The sequence below is a fragment of the Trichechus manatus genome, unplaced genomic scaffold, assembly GCF_000243295.1.
Source record: "Trichechus manatus latirostris isolate Lorelei unplaced genomic scaffold, TriManLat1.0 scaffold00027, whole genome shotgun sequence".
Classification (NCBI taxonomy): Eukaryota; Metazoa; Chordata; class Mammalia; order Sirenia; family Trichechidae; genus Trichechus; species Trichechus manatus.
The window spans coordinates 5989483-5999901 of record NW_004443963.1 but is presented as its reverse complement, the minus strand read 5'-3'; the positions used below and the strand labels follow the sequence as shown (position 1 = coordinate 5999901).

At 48.6% G+C, this 10419-nt stretch overlaps 1 protein-coding gene across 3 annotated transcripts in view; it reads right to left on the bottom strand.

Moving 5' to 3' along the window:
• CHST11 (carbohydrate sulfotransferase 11) overlaps positions 1-10419 on the bottom strand; it is a 337639-nt gene that overhangs the window by 37317 nt on the left and 289903 nt on the right. The gene's annotated exons all lie outside the window — the stretch shown is intronic.

Sequence of the window (10419 nt, the reverse complement as noted above, 5' to 3'; positions counted from 1 at the left end):
CCAGTACAGCTAGATGGTGCCCGGCTACCACCACTGACTGCTCTGACTGGTATCACAATAGAAGGTCCCGGATGGAGCAGGAGAAAAATGTAGAACAAAGTCTAACTCAAAAAAAGACCAGACTTACTGGCTTGACAGACTGGAGAAACCCTGAGAGTGTGGCCCCTGGACACCATTTTAGATCAGTAATGACGTCACTCCTGAGACTTACCTTTTAGCCAAAGATTAGACAGGCCCATAGGACAAAAGGAGACTAAAGGGGCACACCAGCCCACGGGCAAGGACTAGAAGGCAGGCGGGGACAGGAAAGCTGGTAATAGGGAACTCAAGGTCGAGAAGGGAGAGTACTGACATGTCATGGGGTGTTAACCAATGTCATAAAACAATATGTGTACTGTTTAATGAGAAGCTAGTTTGTTCTGTAAAACTTCATCTAAAGTACAATAAAAAAAGAATAAAATGATGGGACTGTCCAGAGGCGAGCTCAAAAGCTGGGTTACTCAACCCCACAGGAGGAGGGCAGAAAGGGATAGGTTCTCCAGTGCCGGCTTTGAACAAAGACCAATCTGTAAAGTCTACCCGGAGGCCAAAAACCAAAGAACCGTTGTCGTTGAGCGACCCTATAGGACAGAGTAGAACTGCCCTGTAGGGTTTCCAAGGAGCAGCTGGTGGATTCCAACTGCAGACCTTTTGGTTAGCAGCCGCACTCTTTAACCACTCCACCACCAGGGCTCCACCCTGAGGCCAGGAAGGTGCAAAGGAGAGACCCAAGGACAAGACCCTCAGCAGCTCCTAAAACGCTGCTCCCTTAGCCTGTGGGGACAAATGCCCCCATCCTGGTGGCGCAGTGGTTAAGTGTTCGGCTGCTAAGCAAAAGGTTGGCAGTTCAAACACACCAACCTTATGCGGGCAGTTCTACCCTGTCCTATAGGGTTGCTATGAGTCGGAATCAACTCGACGGCAACGAGTTTGGTTTTTGTTTTTTTGGTATGAGCTCTGTAGGGCAGTGACATTGGCAGAAAACCACCCAAGAGCTTGTTTTATAAAACTTTCTCTCTCTAGGAAGGGGAGCAGAAAACACCCCAATACATTCACCCAGTTTTCTAGGCTCTAATGGGAAGGGACAGAGCTTGTTCCAGGGAGGGCTGCCCAAGGTCGCAGTATCAGGGCATTAGGGGGCTGAATGATGGAGGCAGCCCCTCACCTCAGAGTCTAATTTAGACACCCCCAGAGATTCTCAGACTCTCACCACTGCCATGGAGCTCTTCTCTGAATGGCAAAGACCCAATAAATAAGCCAGAGGCAGATATATGGGCTACTCCAAGGAGGCTTTATTTTCACTCTAACAATAAAACTACAGCAGGGAGTAATTTATCGCGACTGAGCATCGGGAGGGAGAAGAGTAGATTCCTACTTCGCAGCATGCCACAAATTGAACAAGCCTTTGCTGTCAGCAGAAGGCAGGCGGAGGCCTGGAGGCAGGCTGCTGGGCTCCCCAAATGCCCACTGTGCCAGCGCCAGGCCACAGGACCACGGGCACACATGGGGTTTACCCTCTCATGCCTCGGTTGCAACGTTGGTAATCTGGGGCTAAGGGTACCCACAGGGTGGGGTGAGGATGCTGTCAAATGTGCAGCTCAATCCCCTGCATACAGTAGGTGCTCATGAAAGGCAGCTGTTTTTTTGGAAGATGGGGGTGTCAGGATGTTTGTTAGTGGGATTTGGGGGACAGTGTAGGAGTTCATGAGATCCAGCCTGAGGATTCATCTAGTTTAAAAAGAAGATTGACTTTACAGAAATTGAAAAATTAAGGTTGTTTTCTCTAGTATGATGCCCACAGGTCACTTTCTGAGCCAGTGGGGTGTCCCTCCCACCCCCCGCCCCAGATGGGGCGCTGGGAGTCCTGGATGCCGGTAGGTGTCTCGGGGCATTTGGTTCTCAGGGCGTAGTGTGCCCTGCTCCTGAGCCACGGTTCAAGGAGTCTGAACCCCACGCAAGTGTTCAGCTGGAGACAAGCATTTCATTTACAGATTCCTTTGGGGTTTTTAAACAAAGCGCATGTGTTTAATACAATCATCAACCGACTCCCGTGGAAGGAAAAGCCCCTCTGGCTTCAGTGAGGCCCTCACGCAGGCTGCGAAAAGCTAAATCTGGGTTTTTACAGAAGAAAAAAATAAAGGGCAGAGGGTAGCAGCGGGTCAGCAAAAGAGGAATATGTCTACCCTGCCTCACTGTCCCTGTGGAAGGAAGGAGAACGGACCCTGCTTAAGCCCACTGTATGCCATGGTCTGAGCTTGTTGTTAGCTCATGCACAACAGAACAAAACACTACCTTGTCGTGTGCCATCCCCATGACTGGTTAGGGATCGGGCCACTGAACCCATATGGAAACGAAAGCTCTAGGCTGAAGGCGCCATTTTGGTGTGGCGCAGTGGTTAAGAGCTTGGCAGCTAACAAAAAGGTTGGCAGTTTGAATCCACCAGCCGCTCCTTGGAAACGCTATGGGGCAGTTCTACTCTGTTCTATAGGGTGGCTATGAGTTAGAATAGACTCGATGGCGACAGGTTTATGTGAACACCGTGTGTGTGTGTGTGTGTGTGTGTGTGTGTGACAGAGAGAGAAATGCAGACACAGAAGTAAGCAGAGGCAGACTCTAGGGCTCAAAGAGAGAGAGCTGGAGTCACCACCCCAGTTCTTGATTCCTGATGCCTATCGGGGTGGGGGTAAGGGCTAGGCCCAAACCAAACTGCCCTTCCTGCCCTGGGGTTTTCCCTTCCAATGAATTAGGTGGACAGGGTGAGTTTCTGCCCTTTGCAAGCAAACATTCATCAGTGAAGACATGAACAGACACATGGTAAAACCAAGGAACCAAGGGAAGCTGAGGACCCCCTGCGCAAACAGTGAGGGTTACTCAAGGGGGTTTCTTCTCCCTTTTATCCATAGCTACTCATCCCTGTGCCTGTGACCTCCAGAATTCTAAGCCTAAGAATCCAAGCTCATTAAGAAAGGCCACAGGAGATGCAGACGTGATCTAGAATATCTATTGTTTTAAAAAGTCCCAAAGCAGCTCAGACTTACCAATGATCCACATTTCCTGTTTGTGTTAACTTGTTTTGTTTTTTTCAAATTAAGTTTCTACTCACTGATCCTCTCTAATTTTTTTTTTTTCCTTTTTAAATTGAATAGCAAGTGAAAAGGAAAGCTCGCAGTTTTCTTCTCCCTCCAAGGCCGCGCATCTGTTGACTTTGTTAAGCCTTGGCTGCCGACCACGCATTTGATAACTGTTTGAAATTAGTAGCTGCGACAATTCATCTTCGGTGGAAATGGGTTATTAGATGGCTGTAGTCCTTGGGAGACTCTGGGGGGATTCATCCTGCTAAATGGGGTGAGTGTGGTCACACCCCAACCTTGGGCCCCGTGTCCTCTTTGGCTGCGGAGTCAGTGACCTGCAGAACAAGAGTATGGAAGGGGTAGCTGCGTCGCAGCCCTCAGGGGGCCAGGAGACACAAAACCAAAACCAAACATATTCCCAGAAATAGGGTAGCAGCGACTGCCCAAGTTCCCAAAGCTAGGGTCAGATTACCCCAGCCTTGACGTCACAAGTCCTGGCTCTCCCACTCACTGTTGTGAGGCCTTGGACAAGCTACTTCATCCCCCTTAGTTCCATTTCCTCATCTGTAAGAAGGAGAAAATCCTGATACCCACCCACCACATAAGACTGTTGGGAGGATGAAATCAGATCACGTGGGTAACATGCTTGGTGCACAGTAGGTCCTCAAGGGATGGTAGCTAATACAATATTGTGGGCATCATTCAGTCTACTCTATGAGCATGCTTCAGGAAGCATGTTTCCTGGGGCTCAGAATGCCCCCCACAATATTTAAGAAACCAGAAAAGTCCACCTCGTTTACAAAAAGCACAATGTTTACAAGACTGCATGGAAGAGGTTCCGAAAGGCAGCAAAGTTCTGGAGAAAGATTTATTTTCGGAGGCTGGGGGAGGGACCAATTTCTGATCCGGTTTCACTTTTCCTCCAGAAAATGGATGCAAAGCAAAGCTGTGGCCTAGACTGCCTTGTCAGAAATGGCTTGGGCTGGATGGTTTGAGAGGCTTCCAGAGAAGCCACCAGTTGCCATGGAGTCAACTACGACTCATGGTGACCCATGTGCATCAGAGTAGAACTGTACTCTGTAGGGTTTTCAATGGTTGGCTTTTGGAAGTAGACTGCCAGGCCTCTCTTCCAAGATGCCTCTGGGTAGACTCAAACTTCCAGTCTTTTAGTTAGCAGCCAAGCGCGTTAACTATTTGTACCACCCAGGGACTCTGGAGAAGAGAGACCTGCCAATCACAGCTGGGCACTGGGGTGCGGCGGTAGGCACCCTGTCGTGGGAGCAGTGCAGACCTCTGGGAACACCTCAGTGCGCCAGCCACTCACCCACCAGCTCTTCCCCTGCCTAAGTCACACCCCCAGGCCTGCTGGCCACTTGTTCAATCTTCATTCTGAAGAATACATAAAATAAGCGAGGTGTACCAGTGCAAAGGGGCGTTTAGGACACCAAAGTGCTGATATGCCAGCCAGTCATTTGACCTGAAGTAGGTATTAGACAGAGCAGCATTTCTTAGAATTAAAAAAAAGAGCTATGAATAGACATTATGCTGTGTGTGCAGTCAGGGCAGCCAATCAGTGGCTGGAAGCCTATATTCCAGAGCTGTGTGTGAGAGAGAGAGAAAGAGAGAGAGAGGAACAGGGAGAGAGAGAGAGGGAGAGAGGAAGGCAGGCAAGGGGATCATGGGTGCATTTGACTACATTGTAAAAACAATGGCCAAAGTGTTCATTTCCAGAACAAATTCCACTTTGGGTCTTAGGTAGTCATCCAGGGACCCACTTGGTGGGGGCAAGGGACAGGGTTTCACATGGCATTTCAACATGGCATTTCTTCACTCAACCCTTTTATTTGGAAGGAGATGTTGCTGCCACTACACAAGGACATGGGAACCTCTGATCTCAACCTGGGTCCACCAAGCATGAACTCAAGCTGCGCCAGCAAAAGCCGCAGGTCCAGAAGACAGTACATCCACGGGTGGTTGGCACCGGGGTCTCCCCATTTTGGAACCCCTGCAGCCGAGTCCGAGTCATGGGTCCGGGCCAGCAGCCCAGTCCTCAGCAAGCGCGGGCAGTGAGAGGAGGAGGCTGGGTTCACAACCGCGCCCGATTCTGCATGCTCTATGTCATAGATTGTTGCTGTGTGTTGTTGAGTCAAATCCAACTCACGGCGACCCTAGATAAGGAGCTCTGGTGGTGCAGTGGTTAAGCGCTAGGCTGCTAACCAAAAGCTTGGAGCTTCAAACCACAAGCCACTCCACGGGAGAAAGATGTGGCAGTCTGCTTCTGTAAAGATTACTGCCTAGGAAACCCTACGAGGCAGTTCTACTCTGTCCTATAGGGTCACTATGAGTGGAAATTGACTCGACAGCAGCTAGTTTTTATGTCAGTACATGCTGATCCTCCAAAACAGAAGTGCGTTGGGTTGCCATGCAGCCCAGAAAGTCAGAGATCCTTTCCAGCCAAGGCACACCTCCTGCGGTGTTTCCTTCAAGCCCCCAGTAACTTCCACCTTGTTTCTCCAGAACCTCCGTGTCTTGTTTAATTTAGACATGGTGGTAATGAGGGCTGCAGTTCCTCCACTCTCGTATACTGGATGGAGCGTTTTCATTAGGAAGTTCCGGGGCTACTTAATGGTCTGACTGAGACTGGAGGAACCCCAGAAAGCATGGCCCCTGGATTCTCTGTTAGCCCAAAACTAAAACCGTTCCTGAGGCCATCTCTTCAGACAGAGATTAGACTGGACTATGGGTCATAAAATGATACTCGTGAAGAGTGTGCTTCTTGGCTCAAGTAGATTCATGAGACTAAATGGGCAGCTCCTGTCCGGAGGTGAGATGAGAAGGCGGAGAGGGTCAGGAGCTGGTTGAATGGACACGGGAAATCGGGGTGGAAAGAAAGAGTGTGCTGTCACAGTATAGGGGAGCAATTAGGGTCACATAACAATGTATGTATAAATTTTTGTATGAGAGACTAACTTGAATTGTAGACTTTCACTTAAACGACAGTAATAAAATAAAAATAAAAGAAGTTCCTGGGAGACCAACCACACTTATTCTTTGGAGCTTCACATCTGCCAGCTTGCTGCTGTATTCAGGTAGGTTGGCTAAAGGAAAGTTCTGGGTGACAGGCAGGATACACCATCCAATTTTTGTCCTAAGAAGCAGCAATTACTTACCTGTATGGGGAAGGGGTAGAGGGGGTGGGACTAAGACAACCAACACTCCTGAAAGGGATGGCTGTTGTGAAAATACTCACTAAAAAAAAAAAAAAAATTCTGCATTAGTAACAAAAGGAGAGTCAGCAGTGATGGAGTCTAGGTGGGGCACTTAATGGCAGGGTAATGTTGGGCTGGCACATAAGCACTCTTGGCCTCAGTTTCCTAATCTGAGCAATGGGGATTGAAAAGAAATCCTGCCCTTCGCAGTGGTTAAAAGCTTGGCTGCTAACCAAAAGGTCAGCAGTTCAAATCCCCCAGCCACTCCTTGGAAACCCTATGGGGCAGTTCTACTCTGTCCTGTAGGGTTGCTATGAGTAGGAATTGACGAGACAGCAACGGGTCAACAGGTTTCCAGGTCATTGTGTGGCTGAAAGGAGATAATGTGTACAAATCGTAAAGAGGCAGGAGAACAAACCAGATATGAGCAGGGGTCTCGAGTCCAACTCCCTGGGTTCAAATCCCAGTTCTGTCACTCACTGGTTGTGTGCCACAGTTTTCTCAACTGTCAAATGGGGGTGAAAACTGAATCTACATTATGGGGCTGTTGTGAGGATTCACTATTGGTAAAGGCATCATGTGCTTGGTCAAGTGCCTTTTATATAGTAAAACCAGTTGCCGCGGTGTGGACTCCGACTCATGGTGATCACATATCTGTCAGAGTTGAACTGTGTTTCATAGGGATTTCAATGGCTGATTTTTTGAAAACAGATTACCAGGCCTTTCTTCTGAGGTGCCTCTGAGCGGACTTGAACCTCCAATGTTTCAGTTAGCAGCTGAGCGCTGTAACCCGTTTGCATCACCCAGGAATCCTAAGTCCTCAGTAAATACTGGATCTGAGTAGTAAGAACGCTGCTGCATGCAACCCACTCTGGTGCATGGGAGGGGATCAATTACTGTCTCCTGAATCTGAACGTGGGCTGTTCTACTCTGTTCTAGAGGGTCACTATGAGTTGGAATGGACTTGATGGCAGGGGGTTCTGCATTTGGGTTACTCTGGCACCTATGACTAGACCCAGAGAATGACCGAAAACCTGCCATGAGCCACAAACGCCTGTGGCTGTGCATTTTAGGAAAAGATACCATGAAGGCCTACTGAAGGGGCCACTGGTTCAGTCCTTTACCTCCCAGAATGGCTTCAGGTTGACTAGGGAGCTCCTACTTTCCCACCTTCCTGACTGATAAGTCCCTGGGACTTATCCCAGCTGATAATGGCCCCCTCAAATTCCACGTCTGAGACCCTGGAACCGGAACCTGTGAATATGTTACACTGCATGGCAAGGGAGGACTTAAGGCTACAGATGAATTAAGGCTGCTCATCAGCTGACCTTAAAATAGGGGGATTATCCTGGGTTATCCAGGCCGGCCCCATGTCATCATCGTTGTTGTTAGCTGCCGTGGAGTTGCCTCAGACTCATGGTGACCTTATGTACAACTGAACAAAACATTGCCTGGTCCTGCATCATCCTCACAATCACCAGCATGTCTGAGTCCATTGTTGTGGCTATTGGGCCAATCCATCTCACCAAAGGTCTCCCTTGGCCTACCTGGCCCCCTACTTCACCAAACATGATGATCTCCTCTAGCGATTGATCCCTCCTGATGATGTGTCCAAAGCAAGCCAGTAGGATAAAGTTCTGTTGTGATCCATAAGGTTTTCATTGGCTAATTTTCAGAAGTGGATTGCCAGGCCTTTCTTCCTGGTTTGCCTTAGTCTGGAAGCTCCACTGAAACCTGTCTACCATGGGTGACCCTGTTGGTATTTGAAATACTGGTGGAATAGTAAAGGTCCTTTAAATGGGGAAGAGGGAGGCAGAAGAGTCAGAATCAGAGTGATGTGATGTGAGAAGTCTTGAATGGCCATTGCCGTTTAAGATGGAATGGGGCCATGAGCCAAGGAATGCAGCGGCCTCTAGGAGCTGGAAACGGCAAGTAAATGGATTCTCCCCTACAACCGCCAGAAGGAACACAGCCCTGTCAACGCCTTGATTTTAACTCAGTGAGACTAATTTTAGATTTCTGACTGCTAGAACTGTAAACAGAATAAATGTGTGTTGTTTTAAGCCACTAAGTTTGTGGTACTAGGTTTGTGTTACTGCAGTAATAGGAAACTCATACAGTTCCAGATGTTTCCTTCATCTTCTAAGGTAACTTCTGGGACCGTGAACCCCTAAAGGGCTCAGCGGCATCTAGAGACCTCATACCCACATTATATTGGGAGCAGTGATGTACGCATTTACTCACTCACCCCTTCCTATATTCAGCAAAGACCTTCTGAGAACTTTCCATATGTCAGACCCAGCACTAGGTACTGGGGACGCAGCAGTGAACAGGAACTCAGCACTAACAGCAGACACAAGTTTTTAACAGATATTTATGAAGGATAATAATAGTAAACACTTTCATAGTACTTCCTCTGTGCCTGGCACTGTGCCAGTTCCTTGCGTAAGGTGAATCATTTAATCCTCACAAGCATACTATACTATTACCATCCTCATTTTACAGATGAGGAAACTGAGGCACAGACAGTTTGAGCAGCATGCCCAAGGTCAAAGAGCTAGGTGCTCATAGACCCAGGTTTGATGCCCAGTCAGATGCTGTGTCTAAAATGGCAAGTAATGGAGATAGTCCCAGAAAAGATGTGATGTATGATTGTGGCCTGAAGGTTTCCCTCTGACCTAGAAGATGGCAAAACCAGGGGGAAAAAAAAAAAGTTGCTATTGAGTCAGTTCCAACTCTCAGTGACCCCATGTGTATCAGAGTAGAACGTGTTCCATAGGGTTTTCAATGGCTGTGATCTTTTGGAAGTAGATCACCAGGCCTTTCTTCCAAGGTGCATCTGAGTGGATTTGTACTGCTAGCCTTTTGGTTAGTAGCCCAGTGCTTAACCATTTGTGCTACCTGGGGACTCCAGAAAATGGCAAGCCCCCATTTAAAGGAGGAGGCTCTGATGCTGGCTCTAGAGAGGGTGTGTGTGAAAGTAAACGTTAATACGGTCACAGAGTCCTTAGCACTCCCCTGATCAGGATTTGCACCCAGATCCTGAGACCGGAGTCTTCCCCACAGCTCTGCATCAAACCAGGTCTAGTTCTGAACATTAGATCTTGAAACCAAGCACTCTATGAGGGAGCCACCGCCATCAGACCCGTTTTACAAATGGAGAAACAGAGGCACAGAGAGCTCGAGTGATGTGCCCAAGGTCCCAGAGCTGGGTGGTGGTGGGCTCAGATTTGGAAGCCAGGCAGTCTTTTAATCATACACTATGCTGTGTCTAAAATATACTGCTGTTAGCTGCTGTCGAATTGGAACCCAACTCATAGCAACCCCATGCTCAAGACTGAAACGTTGTGATCCACAAGCTTTTCATTAGCTGAGTTTTGGAAGGAGGTTGCTGGGCCTTTCTTCCTAATCTGCCTTAGTCTGGAAGGTCCCTGAAATCTGTTCAGCATCATAGCAACATGAAAGCCTCCACTGACATGGGTGGTGACTGCACTTGAGGTGCGGGAATTGAACCCAGGTCTCCTGCCTGCAGGCGAGAATTCTACCACTGAACCACCGCTGCCGCCTTAGTTCAGATACACACAGCCATAGGTCAAGGAACTCTTTCACTCAGTCTGTAGGAAGATAAGGGACGTGAACCCACACTCTGTACAGCTTACTCTTCAAAGGTTTCTCACAGCAGTAAAGGGAATGCAACAGGTACTGACAGCTGGCTCTGGAATCTCCCCTCCAAGGAGCCCCGCAGGTGAAGGACACTATCCCGACCCACTTTTCTGTTTGCCATCACCCTTCTGTCAGTAGGGGCGTGCATGCTGCTATGATGATGAATAGGTTTCAGTGGAGCTTCCAGACCAAGATAGACTAGGAAGAAAACCCTGGCAATCAACTTCTGAAAATCACCCAGTGAGAACCTTCTGGATCACAAAAGTCCAATCCGCAGTCAATCATGGGGATGGCACAGGACCAGGAAGTGTTTAGTTCTGTTGTGCCTGGGGTCACCATGAGTTGGGGGTCAATTTGATGGCAGCTAACAACACCACCCTGGGTTTTGTAGGTAGTGCCCAGAGAGGGCAAAGCCAGGCAAACAGCCCCGCTCTCAG